Genomic DNA, 26,813 nt, shown 5'->3' on the forward strand with positions numbered 1-26,813 from the left:
TGTCCACATTATAATTAGATTAGTGGCAAAGGAATTAAGCAGGGACTTGATAATCTTATTAATCAAGGTGTACTGTTTTGAGGTATTCCCCTAGGACTTCCTTTGGAGTAAGAGTATAGGCAGTTCTTAAAATACAGTTTATTAAAGTGGTGCTTATGGAAACAATTTCATAATTTGAAAATTTACCCTCTAACAAGCACTTGTTGTCAGGCCATAATAACTTTATCCTAAAATATGTTGAAAAATCTGCATGGAATCAACAGTTCTTAGACAATAGAATTTTAGATATAGAAAATTGCTCTTAATGAGTTTCTAAACTTACCTTCTTATTTTGCAGTTGGAGTTTCTGGAAGGTTAACTGATTAGGTTTTCATATAGCTAATTAATGTGAGTCTAGATTAAAATCTAGCATATATCTCCTATTTGTACTCTTTCCGTAGGACACATTTTAGAATACTGTAAAATGACTAAGCATTCCATTTAATAGATTCCAAGTTGTTAGGGAATGACGACTGTAATGATTACTACTGAAATTACTTCTTAGTTACTCTCTCCCCCTTTTCCCCTCACGTAGGTGTCTGGAATTTGCCCCCTTGTTTCTTTTCCAACTGCTCCCATTTATCCTTTTAATAGGTTCATTTTTTTCTAGGCCTACCTCATCACCTTGTTGAATTTGTGTTTCCTGCCTCTCTCCCTTTATTTCCTTTTTCTTTTTTTGTTAATTTCCTCTGAAATAAATACAAAGCTTGTTTTCATTTTTAGAGAATTTCACTGCTAAATTAAAGTAGGTAATAAAAATTACCAGCATCTGCAAAATTGGTTACAGAACATTAAAAAAATGTAAGTGATTCTTGTCTTCTAAGTACTAACTTGAGGTTAAAATAGACATTTGTTGTGTACATGGTGAAATCCTTACTACTTTCTGGAACCTGACTTTTGACAGTATCACCAATGATGGTGATACTGATTTTTACTCTGAGAGTTAGAATTGCCTAGTTAGAGAAATCTAAATTATTTTCAAGAAGCTATCAGTTTCGACTCTTAACTAGCAGTATTTGAAAATTAACCAGTGTTTAGGTCAAGTTTTGAGAAAACAGTTTTCACACACCTAGCTTTATACTTTTTAGTGATGCCTTTTTATATCTTCTTTCTTAGCCTTTCACCTCTCAAGGTCACTATTCAAATTGTAATTTGTAGTCTTCTTCTCTGGCAGAGCCTTTTGTTTGTCATTATCGTTGCCCGCTGTTTAATCTTGTCCTGAATAAATGGAACAGACATTAATTACTGTTGGGTTCTCTGAACTTGTTGCAAGTTCTGTTTGTTTGAAAGGATGATGTGAGGAGTTGAAGGATAAAAATATTTCAGAACTGCATTTTAGTAGTTTTCTGAGGTGTGTAGAGTTTTAGCTCCATCATGTGGTAAAATTTTAAACTGCATGTTGTTGATTTTGTGCTAGGGGCTTAAGGCAGGGGCTTTTGAATTGTTTTGATTGTAACACAGAGGAAGAAGTAAATTTTACACATATACTTCTGGTGCCCCTATTTTTTATGTGCTCTTTTTGTAAATTCACTAAAAATGCTGGTTTTGACCAATTAATTTGATTTTTGTGACTCACCATTACTTTTGTTTGTTTGTCTGTTTGTTTGTTTGTGTCTTTTTTTACCATTACTTTTTATTTGAAAAGTAAAATTTTTATTATTGAAGGACTATTGAATTGAAATGTTTGTAGATACTGAAAAGTTTAGATAGTTAAGAGTATCCCCTTTATTTAGAACCTTTTCCTTTTCATCATTTTGCCCACGATAAAATAATCCCTATAAATACGCTGATGTATCACTTGTTTTTCTTTTCGTTGTAGTCATTGTTTAAAGAAAGAAAATCCAAAGAGTGAGAAATTAACAGGGTAGATGAATGGTAGAAAATGGAAACAGTAGGAGAATTTTATTCTTTATAAACAAAACAAACAAAAAAACCCTGCTGTGTACTTCTACAGCAAATGCATTTTCGTTTTCAAAATCAATAAAGTTAGTTTTATGGTTGGGTAGCTACATTGTAGTAATAGTGCTTTATTGATGATTCTTTTATGGCAACTTAAAAAAAAGATTAATATTCTATCAAAACTGCCCTTGGACAGTGTAGTGTCAGCTTGCGTTGAAAAATGTGTGCTCTTTATACTTAAGGCTAAGCCAATCAGAAGATTCAATCATACTGGTAGTTGAGTTCATTGGAACTTTTTGTTGATTCATGTGGGCTTTCTGTTAATTAACTGTTTTAGGTAGTTGAGTAATCAGAGAGAAAAAATTGGTCTAATTTCTTAAACTATTTTTCATAACAACCTAGAAAAGGATTTACAGTGCTCGAAAAGGAAACAGATGGATGGAGACAGTCTGACTTTTTTTTTCTCATTCTAATAGCTAATGTTTCTGGAGTCACTTCTATATATCAGTTACAGTCTAAAGCTCTTTCTAAGAAGCCTTACAAAAATCTTATGGTAGATACACTTTTTTTTTTTTCATTTTAAAGATTGAGGGAACTGAGGTTGAAAGATATTAAGTAACTGAAATTGAGATAGAACCTATTCATGGCTGGCTTTTAAAACTGATTAGCTGAATACTTTTCTTGATTAAGGGCAGGCTAATTTTCAAAAGTGAAATGCCAGAATAAACTTACACGATTTTTTTTGTGTGTGTGGTGACGTGTATGACACAAACTTTTCATTTTAAATATGTGTACAATTTATTAGTCAGTTACATTCGTAGCATTGTGCTACCATCACCACCATCCATTACCAAAACTTTTCCATTGCCCAAACAGAAACTTTGTACCCATTTATTAGTCAGAAGGAGAGACACCTAACAAGATTTCTCTAATATAGGTATTGGGGTCATCAGCAAAAGCACTTCTCTCACAGGCTCTGAGGAGAGAACACATTTTACTGACATAGAGAAGAGACAGCAAGGTCGTAGTGGGCATAGGTTCCCCATAGCCGGTGGATCTCAATTCATGGCCAATGCATGAAGGGATTCTATGCACAGCACCTCCCTCTTGTGTCCATGTGCTGCTGCAGCGGAGGAACCCTGTTTCCTCCCTGACAGAGACAGATACACCATCAGGGCCGTAAGCTGGATGTTGTGAAACACGCCTACCAGAGTCAGACTGTCTCTGCTGAATGTTTACATGTGACTTGGGATAATAGGGGAAAGAATGTACAGGCAGTTTCCTTATCTACTAAGGGGATTGTGTTTTATGTTGCCACGTCTGGTCCTGAGCACAGGGATGTATTTGTAAGTCCCGGGGAAAGATGACAGGCCTCACCAGGACTGCTCCCCCACCCGCATCACAACATTAAACATTAGCTCCCCATTTACTTCATATTTTAGCATCTGTTGGAACGCATTCCTTTTCACAGATAGGTTATATTCTGCCTTATGTATTATTTATTGTGAGCAGTGCTGCTATGAACATTGGTGTAAAACCAGGATGTTTTTATCCTGTTCGGATGAACAAATGAAGTTGCCTTTTTTTTTCTTTTTATTCAAGGATGGCATTTCTAGTACTTTTCAGTGTCAGTATAATAGGATATTACCTCTTTTTAATGGCTACTTAATCTTTCATTGAGTGGATCTATGTGGATTATTTAGTTACCTATTTATGGACTAAGCTGCAGAAGTATCTGGGCATCTTTTGAATATATATTTATAGGATAAAATTCCCAAGAATTCTGTTAGATCAAAGTTTTTGTACATTTTGGTATATAAGGTTTAGTTACTTGCCAAAATGTTCCAATTCACAATCCCATAAAATGTTCAGTTTTTGCAATACTGGATGTTTTTGTATGTATTTTTTAAAATCTTTGTAAAATTAGATGAAAAATGGAACTTCATTGTTTTTATTTGCATTAATTAAGACTTACTTGTTATAAACTGCTCTTTTTTTTTAGGAACTGTTTACCTCTGTAATTATTGCTTAGTGATTTGTAGTAGTTCTTTTCGTATTTAGAGAGTTGTTTGCCATGGTATTGCAAATATTTTCCTCCAACTTATTGTGCAGTTCTTTAAGAGAAAACTGTAGATTTTACTGAAATAGTCAAATGTACGAAGAAATGTAGGGAATGATAAACACACCACCCAACATAGTCACATCTTAACATTTTGCCATTATGCTTTGTATCTCTTGGAAATAAAATATTTGACACTGAAGTGTACTGAGGCCCATAGTTTACTATTTCACATGTCCTGCGTGTCCCTTTTCCTGTCTTCATTTTTCTCCCAGAGATATTCTCCATGCATATTCTTATGTTATTACTATATATGTGAATATCAAATAGTATTGTTTATATGTTTTAAAATTTATATAAATGATTATAATAACATAAATGTACCTGCATGTTATATCTGAGGGTTTTTTCCCAGATAGTTATCTGTAGATTTAGTGTAATTATCTTAAACTCTGAACAGTATTTCATTTTGTGCCTATATATCACATTTTATTAGTCCATTTAAGTTTAGGTTGCTTATAACTTTTGGCTAGAAATGAGAGTACTGCATTAAATATTTTTGTAATGTCTCCTTGTACACATATTCAAGAAGTTTTCTAGGCCAGTGCTTCTCAAACTTAAATGGATATGAAATAACCTAGGATTTTTGTTAAAATGCAAATTGAGTAGATTTCAGGTAGGGTCCCAGATTATGCATTTTTAATTAATTTCGGTATGATGCAGGGTGGTCTGTGGACCGCTTTTCTCTTTTCTTTTTTTTTTTTGTGTGTGTGTTAAATAGCAAGGCTCTAAGCTAGAAGTAAAATTGCTGGGAGTCTATGAGACATTGACACATTCGTCTCCCATGTGGTTATATACTAACATTTATACTCTTGTATGGTGTGTATAACTTAGTCTCTTTTTACTTTTGGCAAAACCTTGTCAGAATGTCAGAATTAATCTTTTTTTTCCCCAGTCTTAGGTTGAGAAACGTGTTTTCACTGAGTCTTGAGTATTATTGGATTTACATTTCTATGAATTGCTTGTTCATGTCCTTTGTTTAGTTTTTATTTTGGGTTGCTTGTCTTTTAATGGTTTTCAAGATATCACAAATTCATGCATATACACACACATGTACATTTTGGTACATGCATATATTTAAGTCTTCTTTAATGTCTTTAAATAAAGATAATTTTTTTCAAAGTCTGCATGTATTTTATTAGATGTATTCAAGTATCTGAATAGTACTTGTTTCTGTTTTAAATGCTGTTTTTAAAAATAGTCTTATTAATTTTTTGTTGCAGGTGTATTGTATCTCAAGTTAGTTTTGTATCTAGCAACTTGAATTCTTATTAGCTCTGTTTGTAATGTCTGAAATTTTTTTTTGTATGGACAGTCATATTCAAATAATATCAGTCTCATTCTTTGTATTTCTTATTCATATTCACTTTGCTGTCCACATGTCAGAGTTTGTGAAAGCTCTGGAATTTTGTCCCTCTTGCAAGCTAACAAACTAGTCTATTATGGTTTCATGGATGCTGGTGAGGACATGAGATTCCTCAGTCAAACAAAGACAAAGAACTTAACCACTTTTTGGCACGTACAGAGGCATGATGTCACTGTTCTTAATGTCCCCCAAGGCCTTTGGGGGTGTGATATGGAGGGGCCCAGGTAGATGATATTGGTGTGTGGAAGGAGTTACAACACAAACACAACCCAGGGAAACAGCTTGGGCAGAGAATGGTTAGAGCCCTCAGTTCATGTCATACCCAGCAAAAATGTCCAGAGACTATTGGGATCCATTGCAGCCTGCCTCTCCCAGCAGCTAGAATTCATAGTGTTTTGGTAAATAGAATTGGTAGTTGTAAACATACTTGGCTTTAAAGTGAATGCCCTTGATGTTTTGCCGTTAGTTTTTAGAGTATTTTGGTAGATACTCGTATGAGATTAAAGTCCCTCCTCATCCTAATTTGCTTTTTTTTTTTAACCATGAGGGGATATGGGATTTTATCAAATTCTTTTTCCATAGAATATGTGGACATGATTGTGTTTTATTTTTCTTTAATTCAGAAAATACTTGAGGGACAACTGTTCAAGGTGTTAGATACAAAACAGATGCAGATGTATTCTTTAAAGCGTATATACTTCAGTGGACTTTAATCCATTAACATGAATAAATTATTAAATTTTAAATTTATCCTTCCATTCCTTGGATAAATGTTGGCTTTGTCAAATTGTGTTTGGTTTGCTAATGCTTTTTTAGAATTTTTACATCCAATATCAGTGAGTGGTTTTTGAATTTTCTTTTTCATACTGTCCTTATCTGGTTTTGTGTACCAAGTTTGCCGGCTTAATAAAGTTATTTGGGAAATAATCTGTTCTTCCTATGTCATGTACCAAATTATAATTGACTGAGATTATCTGTTTTTGAAATGTTTGATAGAATTCTTCTGTAAGATAGTCTTGATCAGTTTATTTGGAGAAAATGCAGGTTTTTGGTGTCTAATACAGTAATCACTTGCCATATGTGCATGTTTAAGTTGAGTTACTTTAAGAAAGAACTTGCTTCTTCAGTCATACAAGCTCTTATTTCAAATGCTTAATAGCGACTGGTATCTCAAAAGCTGTATTGGATAGAGCAAGTTTCCACCGTGGCAGAAATTTCTGTTGGAGTGTCCTAATGTCAATTTTCTTCAATATTTTGTGAGTTGAATTAGGTGTCCTGTTTCTTCACTCATTTTTTTTCCTTAAGAAAAACTTAATAGCTTTTTGTGAGTTTAGAAACAGACACAAACATATATGCAAAATATTCTTTTGTTGATTAAAAAAAAATGTCTCTGCTATACTTCAGTTGTTTCTTTTATTATTCCTAATGTATACTTCTGTGAACTCTTGGTTTAACATGTCTTTCCAGTTTTGATCATTTTGTTAATTTTTTCAAAGGACCAGGTTTTGTATTTCTTATCCTCCTCAGTTATATCTTACTTTCTTTTAGATTAATTTCTATTCTAATTTTTTTCCTTTTGCTTTTTATAGTGTACTATTTTTAACCTGGTATTTTAAGCTTTTTAATTATTGGGCTTTTATAATGTAGAAAATTTATATAGTGATATAAAATTCACTATCCAAGTTTTAGATTTTTATGTAAATATACCAGTTATCTATCATACAGAATTTAGATGAGTTATGAGACATTGCTCATTTCAGGGTTGTATAAGGCAGTTTACTACCTGTTGTATTGTAATTCTTAATAATTTCACTTCTCAGTTGAAATTTTGGTTTTGTCAGGAATTTATTTTGGTATAAATTAATTTTACTTTTGAATGGGAGTCAGTTAATAATAATGGTGATAACATACACTAAATTATATAGTGAGGTGTTCATTGCAGTGTACCAGGCACTGTGCTAAGTTTGCCACATGGCTACCTTATTAAATCCTTCAGCAGCTCTGAAGAGAAACCTATAGGTACTTACATAAAAATAGGAAAAACTGAGTATTACAAAGATTTAATCACTTGTGAAAAGCTGTTCTGTTAGCCACTTGTGGTGTCAGGACTTTGAACTTTGATAATCTGATTCCAAATCCTTCTCTCTTTAACCATGACAACTTTACAATCTCAACACTTAGTGATCATTTCCTCCCCTCCACCCTATTTGAATGCCAGAAATCCAGATAGCACTGAAAAGGGAGTATTTCATAATTCATTTCGCATTAGGAGTTGACATGAACTATTGTGAGATTGTGTGCAGTGTCCTTTTTTTTTTACTTTTTAAATACCCCGCCTGGTGTTGAATGTTAATGTTTCATTGTAAAAAGGTACATGTTTAATTATGAGGTGTTTTACCATAGTACCTTTCTAAAATCTGTAAAATTTTGAAATTCAAGCATATATGGTCTGAAGGGTTTCCGGTAAAGAATTCTGGACCTATACTCAATTTCTAGCTATATTTACGTCTGATTTTTTGAGCTCTTATACTTTTTTATTTTTTTACTTCTTTGTCTGAGCTAACAGTGATATGATTGTTATGATTTTTTTTGGTATTGAGTATGACTTGAGCCCACTTTACTCTATTTTTCACATTTAAAAAAAATAACCCTCCCCATATTTGTATTTCTAGATGAACTTCAGTTTACGTTATCAAATTGAGAGGGTGGTAACTTTTTTTTGTATTTTGATGGGGCCACATTGACTTTGTAGTTAAATTTAGGGGCAAATTGATATCTTTATGTAATGACATCAAGCTTTCTGTATAGTAGTAGGATTCAAATTTTCAAAACTTGTCAAGAGTTGTAAAGTTTTTTTATGTTTTGCTTCTGCTCGTTAGTTGATACATCAGTTTTATCTTTGTTGCCGTTATGAAAAGCAGCCTTTTTTCCATAATATTCTTGAACTGGTTACTTTTAGTATATGGCAGAGTTTTTGAGGAAACCTTTTTTAAAATATAAACAGTTCTAATAAGGTATTATTTAATTTACCTATTGTAAGTGTAGAGTTTGATTTTTAGTAAAATTTGTACCATAGTTGAACAACTGTAATCCGGTTTAAGAACAACATGTCACTACAATATGAAAGAAATTGAGAAGAAAAAGGTAATGTTTTATATATATATGTATAGTGTTATGTATATATGAATATATATCACACATACATAGTCTTGTATATTTATACACATAATTCACTATTTCTGATGTACTTCATTTCTTCCTGTGTATTTGTGTTTACCTTCTGGCATTACTTCCTTTCAGCCTAAAGGTCTTCCTTTGGTATTTCTTATGGGGCAGGTCTAACTTGTGGCTATTGTTCATCTAGAACTGCTTTTACTTTGCTTTCACTTTTTTTTTTTCTGCATGGGCAGAGAATTGAACCCTGGTCTCTGGCACGGCAGGTGAGGACTCTGCCGCTGAGCCGACATTGCCCACGCTGTTTTCAGTTTTGAGGAGTTTTTCTTCTTCTTCTGAATATAGAATTCTTGTTAAAGATTTTTTCTTTCAGCATTTTGAATTTGTAGTTCCATTTCCTTTTGGCCTGTGTGTTTCTGATGAAGAAATTAGCCATTAATCATATTCTCCAACACATGCTGAGTCATTTTTCTCTTGCTCCTTTCAGGATTTTTCATTTTGTCTTTGGCTTTTAACAGTTTGACTATTGTGTTACTAATTGTGGATCTCTCTGTGCTTATCTTGCTTGAGATTCATTTAACTTACCTGTAGATGAATGTTTTTCATCAAATTTAGGATGTTTGGGGCCATTATTTCTTTATCCTTTCTTCCCCCTACTTTCCTTCTCCTTTGACAACTCCCATTGCATATATGATGGTACTCTTGCATTGTCCCCCAGGGTTGCTTTTGAATTGATTGATCATGAAATTATAGGCAGAAGCTTGAGATATATATATATGGATGAGTGTTCAGAAGAATGGAGAGCTATTGACCATCTGTGTTCCTGAAAATCATGGATACCTAGTGTGCATTTACATGAACCTTAGCTGTATAATATCTGAAATTTATTGGTTACTTTTGTCATTGAGGTCTAAGGGTGAGAAATAGTAATGCTTTAATTATGCAGGTTAATGCCTAGGGCGTAGAATTCTTATTATTTTCCCTCTTAAAGAACTAACAACCTCATTATCCCAATCCTTTTCAATTTTGTCCAAAGATGTGTGGTAATGGAAAAATGAGCCTGCTTTAGTAATTTAATTATCCATGTATCTGTCTATCCATCATTGATCTATCTATCTGTCTGTCTGTCTGTCTATCTATCTATTTTTTGTGTGGTCAGGCTCCAGGAGTCAAACTCAGGTCTCCAGCATTGCAGGTGAGTGTTCTGCCACTGAGCCACTGTTGCACCGCCCTAATTAACTTTTTTTTAATTAATAAAACAAGCAATGCATTTAGAACCACCAAAAATGGATATCTTAGTAAGCTTAGCCAGAGGCATATTTAAATAAAGTATCCATATAATCATTGTAAATCTTGTGATTGCACTGCAAGTTTCATAAACCAATTTAAAATTAAGGAAAAAAAAATTGGCAAATTCACATAGCAAAGTTTTTAAATTCTAAATATTAAACACTAACTTAGATACCATTTGATCAGCTGTCAAAACTGTGAATGTTCTCAAAATATTAAGTATACTTCCGGAGAAGATGGCAGCTTAGTAAGACGTGCGGGTCTTAGTTCCTCCTCCAGAAAAGCAACTAAAGAAACAGAAACAATACGAAACAGCTCCCGGAGTCACGACAGAGACCAAAAAAGACAGCGTACCCCATTCTGGAACGGCTGAACGGGTAGGGAGAATCCACTGCTGTGAGATACCCGAGGGGTGCACGTTTTCCCGGCTGGGGTGGCTGGCGTCTGGGGTCCCCTCCACGCACGTGGCTCCCCGGTCTGACTGGGAACATTGGATAGCGGGGCCCTCCCATCACGCTTGGCATCTCGGGCCAGCTGGGCAATTTGGACCAGCACTCCCCCAAGCCACGGCCAGCGACCCCCGCCTCCACGCGCGGTTTCCCTGGCCGACTGCCCCGCAGACAAACGACCGCCACGAGCGCCACCTACTGGGCAGGAAAAGAAAAACAGAGCCCAGAGATTCCACAGAAAAACCTTTCAACCAGCTGGGTCCCACACCCAGGGAGATCTGATCAAATGCCCAGACACCAGCAGAAAATAATGGATGACGCTCGGAAAATTGAAGATATGGCCCAATCAAAGGAACAAACCAATAGTTCAAATGAGATACAGGAGCTGAGACAACTAATGCTGAATATACGAACAGAAATGGAAAAACTCTTCAAAAACCAAATCAATAAATTGAGGGAGGACATGAAGAAGATATGGGCTGAACAAAAAGAAGAAATAGAAAATCTGAAAAAACAAATCACAGAACTTATGGGAGTGAAGGACAAAGAAGAAAAAATGGAAAAAACAATGGATACCTACAATGGTAGATCTAAAGAGACAGAAGCTACAATTAGTGAACTGGAGGATGGAACAACTGAATTCCAAAAAGAAACAGAAACTATAGGGAAAAGAATGGAAAAACTTGAGCAGGGAATCAGGGAACTGAATGACAATATGAAGCGCACAAATATACGTGTTGTGGGTGTCCCAGAAGGAGAAGAGAAGGGAAAAGGAGGAGAAAAACTAATGGAAGAAATTATCACTGAAAATTTCCCAACTCTTATGAAAGACCTAAATATACAGATCCAAGAAGTGCAGCGCACCCCAAAGAGAATAGACCCAAATAGGCGTTCTCCAAGACATTTACTAGTTAGAATGTCAGAGGTCAAAGAGAAAGAGAGGATCTTGAAAACAGCAAGAGAAAAACAATCTGTCACATACAAGGGAAACCCAATAAGACTATGTGTAGATTTCTCAGCAGAAACCATGGAAGCTAGAAGACAGTGGGATGATATATTTAAATTACTAAAAGAGAAAAACTGCCAACCAAGACTCCTATATCCAGCAAAATTGTCCTTCAAAAATGAAGGAGAAATTAAAACATTTATAGACAAAAAGTCACTGAGAGAATTTGTGACCAAGAGACCAGCTCTGCAAGAAATACTAAAGGGAGCACTAGAGTCAGATCAGAAGAGAGAGGTATGGAGTAAAGTGTAGAAAGAAGGAAAATCAGATATGATATATATAATACAAAAGCCAAAATGGTAGAGGAAAATATTATCCAAACAGTAATAACACTTAAAGTTAATGGACTGAATTTCCCAATCAAAAGACATAGAATGGCAGAATGGATTACGACCCAGCAATACCACTGCTAGGTATCTACTCAAAGGACTTAAGGGCAAAGACACAGACGGACATTTGCACACCAGTGTTTATAGCAGCATTATCTACAACTTCAAAGAGATGGAAACAGCCAAAATGCCCATCAACAGACGAGTGGCTAAACAAACTGTGGCGTATACCTACGATGGAATATTATGCAGCTTTAAGACAGACTAAACTTATGAAGCATGTAATAACATGGATGGACCTAGAGAACATTATGCTGAGTGAGTCTAGCCAAAAACTAAAGGACAAATACTGTATGGTCCCACTGATGTGAACCGACATTCGAGAATCAGCTTGGACTATATCATTGGTAACAGAGACCAGCAGGAGTTAGAAACAGGGTAAGATAATGGGTAATTGGAGCTGAAGGGATACAGACCGTGCAACAGGACTAGATACAAAAACTCAAAAATGGACAGCACAATAATACCTAAGTGTAATGTAACTAGGTTGGAACACTGAATGAAGCTGCACCTGAAATATGGTTTTTTGTTTGTTTGTTTGTGTGTTTGTATCTTTTGTTTTTGTTTTTTTCTTTTTCCTTTTTATATATATATATATTAGTAGTATTATTATTTTTATTCTCTTCTCTATATTAACATTCTATATCTTTTTCTGCTGTTTTGCTAGTTCTTTTCCTAAATCGATGCAAATGTACTAAGAAATGATGATCATACATCTATGTGATGATACTAAGAATTACTGAGTGCATGTGTAGAATGGAATGATTTCTAAATGTTGTGTTAATTTCTTTTCTTTTTTTTGATTAATAAAAAAATTAAAATAAATAAATAAAGTCTCAATGAGATGAAGAGGTAAAGAGTATGGTATGTATGAATTTTTTCTTCTTTCTTTTTAGCTCATTTTCTGGAGTGATGTAAATGTTCTAAAAAATGATCATGGTGATGAATATACTCCTATGTGATGGTATCATGAGCCATTGATTGTATACCATGTATGGAATATTTGCATGTTAAAAATGTTCATAGGTTGTTTTGACTTGTCAATTAAAAAAATAAATAAAAATTTAAAAAAAAAAATTAAGTATAAAGTTGTTACAGATATCTGCATTGCTAAAGTAATGACCTATGTTACCAAGTATTTTCCTGATTTCAGGAAAATTTGAATATGCAGATATTTTTACAATTAATATATGGAAATTCTAACCACCCAAAATGGATATCTTAGTTTATCTATAGGCATATTTAAAAAATAATTTCTAAATAATCATCGTAAAGCCTATTTGTACAATATGTTTCATAAACCAATTTAAAATTAAAGCAAGGAAGGAAAAAATCTATGCAGATACCAGAGTTTCTTAAATTCTAAATATTAAACACTGTCATAAATACCATTTGATAAACTGTCAAAACCATGTGCGTTCTTAAAATATCAAGTGAAAAGTTATTACAGATATTAACCTTGCTATAGTAGTGAACTGTGTTACTAAATATTTTTAAATTTTTTATTTCAGGAATTTACTTTATCTAATATTATTGTAATTGCCCACAGTTTTTTTAAAACCATTTTTTGTTGTTGTAAAATATAACTTATTATACAAAGAGAAGAAAGGAGAAAAGTAATAATTTTCAAGGCGCACTTCAAAGCAGCTACAGAACAGTTCCCAGAGTTTGTCATGGGTTACCATGCCCTCATCTCAGATTTTTCTTTCTAGCTGCTCCGAAACACTGGCGGTTTTATCAAGAGTTGTGGTAATGGAATCATACAGTATCTGTCCTTTTTCTGACTTATTTCACTCAGCATTATGTCCTCAAAGTTCATCCATGTTGTCATATGTTTCAGGACATCATTTTATCTAAATACTGCTTATATTAAGTGTAGGCCACCTTTTGTTTATCCACTCGTCTGTTGATGGGCATCTGGATTTTTTCCATCTCTTAGCAATTGTAAATAATGCTGCTGTGAACATCATTGTGTAGATGTCAGTTCATGTCACTGCCCTCAACTCTTGTGGGTATATACCGAGTATTGGTATTGCCGGGTCATAGGGCAACTCAATATTTAGTTTTCTGAGGAATCACCAAACTGATTTCCAAGACAGCTGAACCATTTTACATTCCCACCAACAGCAAATAAGTGTTCCAATTTCTCCCCATCCTCTTCAGTATTAATAGTTTCCTATTTGTTTTATAGCTCCCATTCTTACAGATGTGAGACGATATTTCATTGTCGTCTTAATTTGCATTTCCCTTATAGCCAGTAAAGATGAGCAGCTCTTCATGTGCTTTTTAGCCATCTGTATTTCCTCTTCCCAAAAATGCCTGTTCATTTCTTCCACCCATTTTATAATTGGGTTGTTTGTTCTTTTGTTGTTGAGCTGTATAATTTCTTTATTTACATGAGATATCAGGCCTTTATCCGATACGTAGTTTCCGAATGCTTCTCCCATTGAGTTGGCTGCCTCTTCACCTTTTTTTTTTTTTGTATGCTGTAGTGCAGGGGTCACATTTCATTCTTTTTCCATTTGAGTATTCCCTTATTGTAGCACCATTTGCTGAATATTTGTTTGGTTTGTTTGCTTGCTTGTTTGGAAAGTGCATGGGCTCAGAATCGAACCCGGGTCTCTTGCATGGCAGGTGAGAATTCTACCACTGAACTACCCTTAAACCACCACCCCACACACACACCTTTTTAACAAAGTCCTTTAAGGCACAGGAGCTCTTGATCTTAAGGAGTCTGTTCTTTCACAGCTTGTACTTTAGGTGCAAAGTTTGAGAAGTTCCCTCCTATTATTAAATCTTGAAATGCTTCCCTACATTTCCTTCTAGAAGTTTTATGGTACTGGCTCTTATGTTTAGGTTTTTGATCCATTTTGAATTAATTTTTGGATAGGGTGTAAGGTAGGGGTCCTCTTTCATTCTTTTGGCTATTGAAATCCAGTTCTCCCATGCCCAATTATTGGAAAACTATTCTGTCCCAGTTCATTGGAATTGGGGGCCTTATTGAAGATCAAATGCCCATAAATTTGGTGGTCAATCTCTGTACTCTTGATTCGATTCCACTGGTCAGTCCTGTCTTTGTGCCAGTCCCATGCTGTTTTGACCACTGTGGCTTTATAGTAAGCTTTAAAGTCAGGAAACGATAGACCTCTGTTCTAGTTTGCTAGCTGCCAGAGTGCAACATACCAGAAATGAAATGGCCCCTAAAAGGGGAAATCTAATGAGTTGTTAGTTTACAGCTCTAAGGCTGAGAAAATGTCCCAACCAAAATAAGTCTATAGAAATGTCCAATTTAAGGCATCCAGGGAAAGACATCTTGGTTCAAGAAGGCTGACAAGGTTCAACGCTACTCTCTCAGCTGGAAGGGCACATGGCGAACATGGCAGCATCTGCTGGTTTTCACATGGCTCTACCAAAACGGACTCTCTCCAGAATGTTTCCTCTTTTAAAGGATTCCAGTAAGCAACTCCACCTTCAGTGGGTGGAGACACACCTCCGTGGAAATCATCTAATCAAAAGTTACCACCCACAGTTGGGTGGGTCACCTCTCCATGGAAACAATCAAAATGCTGCCACCTAGCAATATTGAATGAGGATCAAAGGACATGGCTTTTCTGGGGTCCACCACAGATACAGACCGACACAACCTCCTAGTTTGCTCTTCCTTTTTAGCATATTTTTAGCTATTTGAGGTCTCTTTCTCGTCCATATTTGATAACCAGTTTTTCCAAATCTGCCTATCCATGAGCATGGAATATCTTTCCATCTGTTTAGGTCATTTTTATTTCTTTAAGCAATTTTTTGTAATTTTGTGTATATGTCCTTGACATCCCTGATTAGGCTTATTCCTAGATACCTAATTCTTCTGGTTGCTATGCTGAATGGAAGTTTTTCCTTAGGTGTCACCTCAGATAGGTTATTGCTTGTGTATAGAAACATTACTGATTTTTGTACATTAATTTTGTATCCTGCCACTTTGCTAAATCTGTTTATTAGCTCAGGTAGTTTTGCTGTAGATTTCTCAGGGTTTTCTAAGTCTAGGATCATGTCAATGCAAATATGACATGCAAATATTTAAGTTTTACTTCTTTTTGTATTTGGATGCCTTTTATTTCTTTCTCCTGTCTGCTCTAGCTAGTACTTCTAATGCAGTGTTAAATAATAGTGATTACAGTGGGCATCCTTGTCTCATCCCTGATCTCAAGGGGAAAGTTTTCAGTTTCTCACCATTAAGTATGATTCTAGCTGTGAGTTTTTCGTATGTGTCCCTTATGATATTGAGAAAGTTTCTTTCAATTCCTAACTTCTGAAGTGTTTTTATCAGGAAAGAAAGCTGGGTTTTCTCAAATGCTTTTTCAGCATCAATCGATATGATCATGTGATTTTTCCCTTTCGATTTGTTAATGTGCTGTATAATGTATTTGTTATGTTGAACCACCCTTGCATTCCTCTTATGTATCCCACTTCATCATGATGTATAATTCTTTTAATGTGACATCGGGCATGATTTGCTAGTATTTTGTTAAGAATTTTCACGTCTGTGTTCATTAGGGAGATTGGTCTGTAATTTTCTTTTCTTGTATCATCTTTATCCTATTTTGGTATTAGAGTGATGTTAGCTTCAGAAAATGAGTTAAGTAGCATTCCTTTATTTTCAACATTTTGGAGGAGTTTGAGTAGGATTGGTGTCAGTTCTTTTTGAAATGTTTGGTAAAATTCTCCTGTGTAGCCATCTGGTCCTGGGCTTTTTTTGGTGGGAAGAGTTTTGATGACTGATTGGATCTCTTTGTTTGTAATTGGCATGTTGAGATTTTCTGTTTCTTCTTGAGTCAGTATAGGTAATTCGTTGTGTTTCTAGGAATCTGTCCATTTCATCTGAGTTGTCTAGTTTGTTGGCATATAGTTCAAAATATTCTCTGACAATTTTTAAAATTTCTCCATGGTGTGTAGTAACAATGCCCCTCTCATTCCTCATTTTGTTTATTTGTGTCCTCTTTCTTAGTCTGGCTAGAGAAACATCATATTTATTTTTCTCAAAAAAAAAAAAACAAAAAAAAACATGCAACTTTTCACTTTGTTGATTCTTTCTATTCTTTTATTGTTCTCCAGTTGGTTTATTTCTGCTTTAGTCTATTAAAATTTTCTCTTCTTTTATTTGCTTTGGGATTAGTTAGCTACTCTTTCTCTAAATTCATCAAGTTTTGCATGTTCTTTTTTTTTTAATATCGGCATTTAGGACAAGTTTCCCCCTTAGTACTACCTTTGCTGCATCCCATAAGTTTTGATATGTTGTATTCTTCATATTATTATTCATCTCCTGTTCTAGTTTGCTAGCTGCCAAAATGCAATATACCAGAAATGGAACGGCTTTTAAAAAGGGGAATTTAATAAGTTGCTAGTTTACAGTTCTAAGGCTGAGAAAATGTCCCAATTAAAACAAGTCTATAGAAATGTCACATCAAAGGCATCTATCCAGGGAAAGATACCTTAGTTCAAGAACGCTGATGATGTTCAGGGTTTTTCTCTCTTAAGTGAGAAGGCACATGGTAAACACAGGGCTTCTCTCTCAGGTGGAAGAGCACATGGCGAACACGTCATCTGCTAGCTTTCTCTCCTGGCTTCCAGTTTCATGAAGCTCCCTGGGAGGCGTTTTCCTTCTTCATCTCCAAAGGTGACTGGTTGGTGGACTCTCTGCTTCGTGCTACTGCAGCATTCTCTGCTCTCTCTGAATCTCTTATTGTCCAAAATGTTTTCCTCTTTTATAGGACTTAAGAAACTAGTCAAGACCCACCCGAATGGGTGGAGACATGTCGTCACCTAATCAAGTTTAACAACCACTCTTGATTATATCACATATCCAGGGAGATGATCTGATTACAGTTTCAAACATACAGTACTGAATAGGGATTATTCTGTCTTTATGAAACGGGATTTAGATGAAAACATGGCTTTTCTAGGGGACATAAATCCTTTCAAACCAGCAAATCTCCAGATATTTACCAATTTCTTTAGTAATTTCTTCATTGACCCACTAATAATTTAAGAGGGTGTTGTTTAATCTCCATATACTTGTGAAAGATCTGGTTCTTTGGTGATTAATTAATTTCTGACTTTATTGTGATCAGAGAAAGTGCTTTGAATAATTTCAGTCTTACTAAGTTTATAGAGAATCAGTTTATGTCCCAGTATATGACCTATCCTGGAGAATGTTCCATGTGTGCTAAAGAAGAATGTGTATCTTAGTGTTTTGGGAAGTAATGATCAATATATGTCTATTAGTTCGAATTCATTTATCTTATTGTTTAGGTTTTCTGTTTCCTTATTGATCCTCTGTGTGGTTGTTCTATCTGTAGTGGAGAGTGGTGTATTGAAGTCTCCCACTATTACTGTTGATATGTCTATAGCTCCCTTCAATTTTTCTAATATGTGACTCATGTGCTTTTGTACTCATTGATTGGGAACTTAGACATTTATGCTTATTTCTTCCTGGTGAATTGTCCCTTTTACTAATATATACTGTCCTTTGTCTCTTATGATGTCTTTACATTTAAAGTCTATTTTGTCTGCTATTAGTATAACTACTACTCCTTTCTTTTGGTTACAGCTTGCATAGAAGATCTTTTTCCGTCTTTTCACTTCCATTCTAACTGTGTCCTTGAGTTTAAGATGCATCTCTTCTAAACAGCATATAGATGGATTATGTTTTTTTTTTTTTTTTTAGAATGACATAACTTTATTGTCTTACAGTTCTAGAGACTAGAAGTCTGAAACCAAGGTATTGGCAGGGTCATTCTCCCACTGAAACCGATAGGGGAAGTTCCTTCCTGTGACTTGTAGCTTCTGGTGTTTGCCAACAATCCCTGGAGTTCCTTGGCTTGTGGATGCAGAACTCCAACTCTGCCTCCATCTTTACATGGCCTTCTCCTGTGTGTCACCATATTCACATGATGTTCTCTCTGTGCCCACCAATCAAGGCTCTCCTACAGCCCCTGCCATGGGTCCCAGCAGATAAGGCAAAGGGAGGAGCAGCAGCAGCCTGTAGTTCAGATTCACAAAGGCTCTTGGTATACCATGACCCGCAGCACCCAGCACATACTCTCCCCATCACCAAGACACCCAAAACAAAGGTCAGCTCAGTGGAAGGGGTAGTAAAGGGAGGAGCTGAAGAAGAGATTAGCGAGGTTGTCAGCTAAAACCACTCCTGCAAAAGTGGAAATGAAGCCAAAAAAAGGCAGTAGGAAAGGATAAATCTTCAGATCAAAAAATACAACCAAAAGGAAAAGAAGGAATAAAGGAAAAATAGGTAGAAGTAGCTAAACAAGAAACTAAAGAAGATTTACCTGCCAGAAATGGAGAAACTAAAAATGGGGAGAGTCCAGCCTCTGATGAAGTGGGAAAGAAAGAAGCCAGGTCTGATCAATATCATATACCATGTTTTATCACTGGTCCCTGATTCTCCCTTTTTATAGAAAGATTATGTTTTTTGATCCATTTTGTCAGTCTTTATCTTTTAATTGGTAAGTTTAGTCTAGTAACATTCAAAATAATTATTGTAAAAGCAATTCTTGACTCTGTCATCTTGACCTTTAGTTTTTGTTTGTCAGATCTGTATATTTTCCTTCTCTCTCTCTTTTCCTTTAAATTATCTTTACTCATATTCTTCAGTTCTGTGCCCTTCTTCAGACCTCCCTCTCCTGTATTTTTTTATCAGCTGACAGAGCTCCCTTTAGTATTTCTTGTAGGGCTAGTCTCTTGTTGACTAGTTCACTCCATCTTTCTTTGTGTTTGAAGATTTAAACTCTCCCTCAGTTTTGAAGGATAACTTGGCTGGTTAACTTGGTTAAAACCTTTCTTGTTCAGGATCTTAAAACTATACCACTGCCTACGTGCTTCCATGGTGCCTGTTGAGGCAGGCTAGTCTGAAGTCAGTCTTATGTGTTTTCTCTTATTTGTAGTAGATTGTCTTTCTCGTGCTGCTTTCAGGACTTTCTGTTTCTCTTCAGCACTTGACAGTCTGATTATTATGTGTCTTGGAGTGGAGCTGTTTGGTTTTATTCTGTTTGGCATTTGCTGGGCCTCTGATTTGCATGCTCATTTCTTTTATAAGGGTTGGTAAGTTTTCTCCAATTATATCTTCAACTTACTTTCCCAACCCTTTTCTCTTCTCCTTCTGGGACACGAATAATTCTTATATTTGGTTACCTCTTGTCCATTATTTCCCTAAGATCCAATTGCATTTTTTCCATCTTTCTTGCCATTTGTTCTTTTGTGCAGTCTAGTTCTATTGTTCTATCTTCTAGCTCACTTATTCTTCCTCCTTCTTCTTTGAATCTGCTATTGTTTGTCTCCAGTATATTTTTACTTGGTCTACTGTCTCTTTAATTTCTATGAGAGCTGCCATTTTTCTATTTAACCTCATGAATTATTCTTTATTTTAGTGTCTTCCTGATACCCTTTATTTCTTTATAAATATCCTTGAGTAGTTCCATATTTTGTGTCTCCTCTGGAATTTTGTTTTGATCGTCTAGCTGGACCATTTCTGCTTGAATTTTCATATGCTTTGTGATTTTCTGTTGTGTTTGGGCATTTGATTGTCTTGATATGGTTATTTTGCAAGTTGGTTTCCTTCATTCTTCTGAAGTTTTGTATTTACTTAGTTTTTGTTGAATGTTTCCTTTTGCACTTTGTTGGTTATTTTCCACTAAATCAAGGTCCAAACCTTATGTAGGGGATACAGTGCAACTTAAGGGTCTATTAGAAGCAAGACTGGGGTGCACAGGTACTCCAGTGGCAGAATGGTTGCCCAACACACAGGAGACCCAGGCTCAACTCCCATCCGCATCTGACCAGCATATGGCATGCTTGATTTCCTCCTCCCTAAGCCCTGCCCCTCCTGGCTGGAGCTACTCGAGGTTGGCATTATCAGCAGGGGGGCTGCTCCACCAGGGCTGCTAGCCAACAGGTCTCTGCTGGGGGTTGTGGGGAGCCAACCAGTGTGTGGAGGACCTGCCAGACAGTGTGGCAGTGGGCTGGCTTTTCCCACACTTGATTGGGTGATCACTGCCCCCCTGAAGCCCACCCTGCGGTGGACAATTACTGACCTCTGGGCTCCCTCAGAGACGCTGTCCACCGCCAGTAATTTGATTTTTAAAGAGTCTCTCATTAGATGTCCAAGTCATACTAAAAAGTGGGATGTTGTGTTTCCTGGGATCCAGACAATAGAAAAAAAGTTTACATTTTTTTTTTTTTTAACTTCTTTTTCCTCTCTCAGTTTCTCCTAACAGCGTGAAAGGAAGCAGAAGGATATTTTTGTTATAATTCCTAATTATCTTTCAACTTTCATCTCCTACTCTGTAGTATTTACCTAGAAATCAATGTGTTCTTCCATTTTGGAGACCTGTTAATTTGTCAGTGATATGTCAGGTTGAAACTGGGTGATAAGTATATTGGAGGACTTGGCAGAATTGGGAGAATATGGTCATGTGGCCTTCCAAAGTAATTTGCCAAGGAGTTAAATTACATAGAACAAGAGTATTGTTTGGTAGTCTGAAGGCTGCACATCGTCCACTAACCACTTCACTTTTGCAAGTATAAGTTTCTTTTACATGATTCATTTTCATGGCTAGCTATGAGAAAAGTTAATGAATAGCCAGTTTTTATTTTTAATAGCTTAGAAGCTTTATAACTAGGTCAAACTGTATAATTTGTCAAAACCATTTTGCTTGTGAGAGTGAAAGCTAATACTATAATTTTATAAATATAATGTAATTTAACTGGGACAGTTAGGATGTATGAATGTGTGTTCTACTGACTTAAAACTTTTTCCAGTTTGGGGTTTATGTAAATAGCAAGAAATTCTGGTTGACAGCTCATGAACATTTTAAATATAAATACCATTCTAATTATGATTTTTTTGTCTTAGAAACCATATTTATATTATTCAGATAATTACTTTTCATTTTTAGTTATTTTTTGTAAACAAACATTTATTTATCCAGCATTTAAGTATTTGGGGACTATACTAGTTACTAGTATGAAGGTTTGCCTAATGAAAAAAAGCTACACAGTCTCTGCCTTCTAAGAAATAAAAAATTAATGGGGAAGTCAGCAAAGTAGGCTCACCCTTGTGTATGTATATTATGTATTTGGGTGGGAAGGACAGCTAACTAAGAGATTTGAAGCATTTATTGCTTAGAAACTCTCAAACTTGGTGGGCATAAACTTAAGAAATTGGAGGACAATTTAAGATCTATCAAAATGGAAAATATCCTTTGGTTTTACTTTTAGAAATTTATTCTACGGGTAAACTTAAAGGTACAAAGATAAGGATGTTTACTGCAGCTTTGTTTGTAATACTGAAAAAGTAGATTAGTCTGCCTATTTATAGGGAGCAATTACAGTCCAACAATAGAATACTTTCTCTTAAAAATGAAGCTAATTTTTTAAGTGTGATAATAGAGCAAAATTCATGATTTTTACGTTTTAGGATTTTTTTAATTGTGAAATATATAGAGAAAAAAGCAATGAATTTCCAAGTGCATTTTTTTTTTGGCTTTTAAAAGGAGAATTTAGTAAGTTGCTAGTTTACAGTTCTAAGGCCATAGAAATGTCCAAAAGTAAGTCTAAAGAAATGTCTGATCTAAGGCATCCATGGAAAAATACCTTGGTTCAAGAAGTCCGATGAATTTCAGGGTTTCTCTCTCTACTGGAAAGGCACGTGGGGAATAGGGCGACATCTGCTGACTTCCTCTCCAGACCTCTTGCTTCATGAATCTCCCTGGGAGGCCTACTCCTTCTAAATCTCCGAAGGTCACTGGCTGGTGGACTCTGGTTTTCTCATCATTCTGTTATGATTCTGTCTCTCCTCATTCTCAAAAGGAACTCTGTCCAAATATCTCCTCTTTTATAGGATTCCAGTAAACTGGTCAAGGCCCATGTAAAATGGGTGGAGACATGTATCCATCTAATCGAATTTGATACCCAGAATTGATTGACCCATGTCGCTGTGGAAATAACCTAATCAAGTCTCCAAACTATAGTACTGAATAGGAATTAGAAGAAACTGTTGCTCTCACAAGATTGATTAGAATTAAAACATGGCTTTTCTAGGATACATAGAACCTATGTCTTGGAACCCTTTACAATCTTAAAAGTTATTTAGAACTCCGAAGAACTTTTGTTTCTGAAGGTTATATCACTTACTATACTTAAATTAAAACCGATAAGTTTTAAAAATATTTACTGATACATTTTTACCCATTACATGATAACATTAATAATTTTATTAGACCATAACTATTTTCCAACAATAATTGTTAGTGAGTGAGTGACATTGTTTTACAGTTTTTGCAGATCTCTTGTCTGAGAACAGCTGGATTTTCACATCTGCTTCTGCGTTCAATGTATTGCCATATGTTCTAGTTTAAGCATATGAAGAAGATTCAATTTAGTTGAAAGAGGTATCACGTCAGCACTAAATAGAAAACTGTGGCTATTTCAGCTTGCAAGTCAAACAGTTGCATGAATGCTTATCCTGGAGATGAGCATTTACTTAAAAGTGCTTTATATGTACTAATTTTGTCACACAGAGTACTAGAAAGTACTCAAGGGTCAAAATTTAATTTTTTCATCTTCATTGACATTCGTAGGTAAAACTGACTTTTAAAAACTGTTGATATGTGGTGATGAAGAGCACAATGAGTACTAGTATAGCTTTGTGGCACAGCCTTGATTCCTGCTAAGGCATCATCAGTTTCACTGACCATTGCTTTTTTCACCATCAGTGCAAAGGTCAACACAGTAAAAAATAAATAAATAAATTAATTAATTAATTAAAAATAAAATTTAAAAATCTAAGTATTACTATGAAAGTTTTTACCTCATGGACCCACAAAACTGTCTCAGGGACCCAAGGTGTCTGCAGTCCACACTTTGAGAACTGCTGCTCTGAACCTGTTTTCTGTTTCTCATCTTAAAATATGGGTAATAAGAACAGTGTTTTACAGTTGCTATGAGAATAAACAGTATCTGAGAAACCACCTGCATGAAAAGTTCCATAAATGCTCTGCCAAATTTACCTAATATTTATTTGCTTAATAAAGAAGCAAATTTATTTTTTAATTTTGGTTAAAATTAAAGATACATATTATATGCATCTTTACATGTAGATCCAACGTTACTCATGTAATGTGTATCTTAAGGATTTTGCCTACTTATTTACATTTAGTGTTTTTTTCTTTTTTAGTTTTAGTCAATTCACCTAGCACTTCCCTCCGTCTCATGCATTTATCAGATATTTATTTCACACGTGACAGGGCAGATCCCATTCCTTGTGAGATTACCTTTCTCTGCATGTTTTTTCCTATTCCAAAGGCTTTTTCACCAGCTTATAAAATAACATATCTGCCATACTTGGCAAACTAGCGAAGTAAACCACCTATCTGTTGTAGGGCCAGGCAACAAACCTTTAAACCTCAGTTTTTATAACTAACATTGCTGGGGTGGCACTGTGCGAAGGGGCTACCATTGCATATGGCTCTGAGTACATTTTAACAAGTAGTTACAGAACAGATTTAAAGTTTGGTATGGGTTACAGTTCCACGATTTTTCGTTTTTTCTTCTAGTTGTTCCAAGACACTGGAGACCCAACAGAAATATCAATATAATGATTCAGCAGTCATACTCAATTGTTAAATTCTGTCTTCTCTGTTATATTCCTTCTTCTCTTTAAATAACATGTACACATAAAAGCAATAAATTTCAAAGTACATCACAGTAATTAGTTGTAGAACAGATTTCAGAGTTTGGTATGGGTTATAATTCCACAATTTTAGGTTTTTATTTCTAGCAGCTCTCAGGTACTGGAGGCTAAAGGGAATACCGGTATAATGATTCAGTACTCAGTACTCATTTGTTAAACCTGGCCTTCTCTGTATAACTCCACCAGTCACCTTTGATCTTTCTCCCTGCCGTATGCTTGTTTTGTTTTGTTTTTTTATTGTATAGTATAACATATATACAAAGCAAAGAAAGAAAACAGCAATAGTTTTTAAAGCACTCTTCAAAAGGTATCTACAGGACAGATCCTAGAGTTTGTCATGGCCTACCATATGATCCTCTTAGATTTTTCCTTCCAGCTGCTCCAGAATATAGGAGGCTAAAAATTCACGATATTGTAAGGTGAGAAAAGTAAGCTTCATCGCACTATCATCTCTCATGTTTGTGATTAAAGCCTGTACATAGCATTGACAATTTTTGAAAAGATATATTAAAAACTTTACAGTGGTGTCCTTTGGGAAAGTGGTATTGGGAAACGACTTTTACGTTTTATTTTACACTTCTCTGTGCAATTAGAATTAAAAATTTTTTTCTTCTTTATTGTTTCTTTTTTTATTAATAAAAAAATTAACAAAACATTTAGAAATCATTCCATTCTACATATACAATCAGTAATTCTTAATATCATCACATAGTTGCATATTCATCATTTCTTAGTACATTTGCATCGATTTAGAAAAAGAAATAAAAGGACAACAGAAAAAGAAATAAAACGATAATAGAGAGAAAAAATAAAAAACTATACGTACCATACCCCTTACCCCTTGCCTTTACCTACCACTATTTCAAACTGAATTTATTTTAACATCTGTTCCCCCTGTTATTTATTTTTATTCCATATGTTCTACCCTTCTGTTGATATAGTAGCTAAAAGGAACATCAGACATAAGGTTTTCACATTCACAGAGTCTCATTGTGAAAGCTGTATCATTGTTCAGTCATCATCAGGAAACATGGCTACTGGAACACAGCACTACATTTTCAGGCAATTCCCTCCAGCCTCTCCACTACATCTTGAACAACAAGGTGATATCTACTTAATGCGTAAGAATAACCTCCAGGATAACCTCTCGACTCTGTTTGGAATCTCTCAACCATTGACACTTTGCCTCATCTTACTCTTCCCCGTTTTGGTCGAGAAGATTCTCTCAGTCTCTTGATCTTAATTCTCAGCTCATTCTAAGGTTTTTCTCAGTCCTTTGATGCTGAGTCTCAGCTCATTCCAGGATCTTTGTCTTCACGTTGCCAGGAAGGTCCACACCCCTGGGAGTCATGTCCCACGCAGAGAGGGGGAGGGTGGTGAGAATGCTCATCATATTGGCTGGAGAGAGAGGCCACATCTGAGCAACAAAAGAGGCTCTCTTGGGGGTGACTCTTAGGCCTAAATTTTAAGTAGACTTGACCTATCTTTTGTGGGTTTAAGTTTCATGTGAACAAGCCCCAAGACTGGGTGCTCAGCCTATAGCTTTGGTTGTCCACACTGCTTGTGAGAATATCAAGAATTCAACTTGGGGAGGTTGAATTTCTCCCCACTCTCACCATTCCCCAAAGGGGGCTTGCAAATACTTTTCCAGTCACTGATCAAATCATTCTGGGATTCATCGGGGGATCACTCTGGACAAACCAACAAAAACTCATATGCTGTCTGAGATTCCCAGTACTTATGACATTCAATCAAACTATCTACATGAGTTATATTAGGAAATGCTCTAGTCAAAATCTAAATTTTGTAACAAACATTTTTTGCTTTAGTCTCACACATAATGTGACATTTTAAAGTATTAGATATCATCTGTTTTCAGCACCCTGCAATAATGACAATCCTCTGTTCTTCCTCATGCAAAAATATTTTTAAAATTTGTACATTGTACATTTCACTATTATTATACACTCTAGGCATTCCTAGATTATACCATCTCGATCTTTAACATCTATCTATCTTTCTGATTACATTTATGTCCTCAGCCCTCCTCCCTCTATCATTCTCACATGCAGCTTCATTCAGTGTTTTAACATAATTACATTACAGTTAGGTAGTATTGTGCTGTCCATTTCTGAGTTTTTGTATCCAGTCCTGTTGCACAGTCCGTATCCCTTCAGCTCCGTTACCCACTATCTTACCTTATTTCTATCTCCTGATGGTCTCTGTTACCAGTGACATATTCCAAGTTTATTCACTAATGTCTCCAAGTTTATTCACTAATGTCTCTTTATTGTTTGTTATTGCCTCTGTAGTAGGTACTCAATA

The 26,813-nt window shown here is 35.4% G+C and overlaps 1 protein-coding gene across 6 annotated transcripts in view; it reads left to right on the plus strand.

Moving 5' to 3' along the window:
- Window positions 1–26,813, plus strand: part of GPBP1 (GC-rich promoter binding protein 1) — a 125,728-nt gene that overhangs the window by 55,278 nt on the left and 43,637 nt on the right. The gene's annotated exons all lie outside the window — the stretch shown is intronic.

Source organism: Tamandua tetradactyla, chromosome 9 (genome assembly GCF_023851605.1).
Source record: "Tamandua tetradactyla isolate mTamTet1 chromosome 9, mTamTet1.pri, whole genome shotgun sequence".
NCBI lineage: Eukaryota > Metazoa > Chordata > Mammalia > Pilosa > Myrmecophagidae > Tamandua > Tamandua tetradactyla.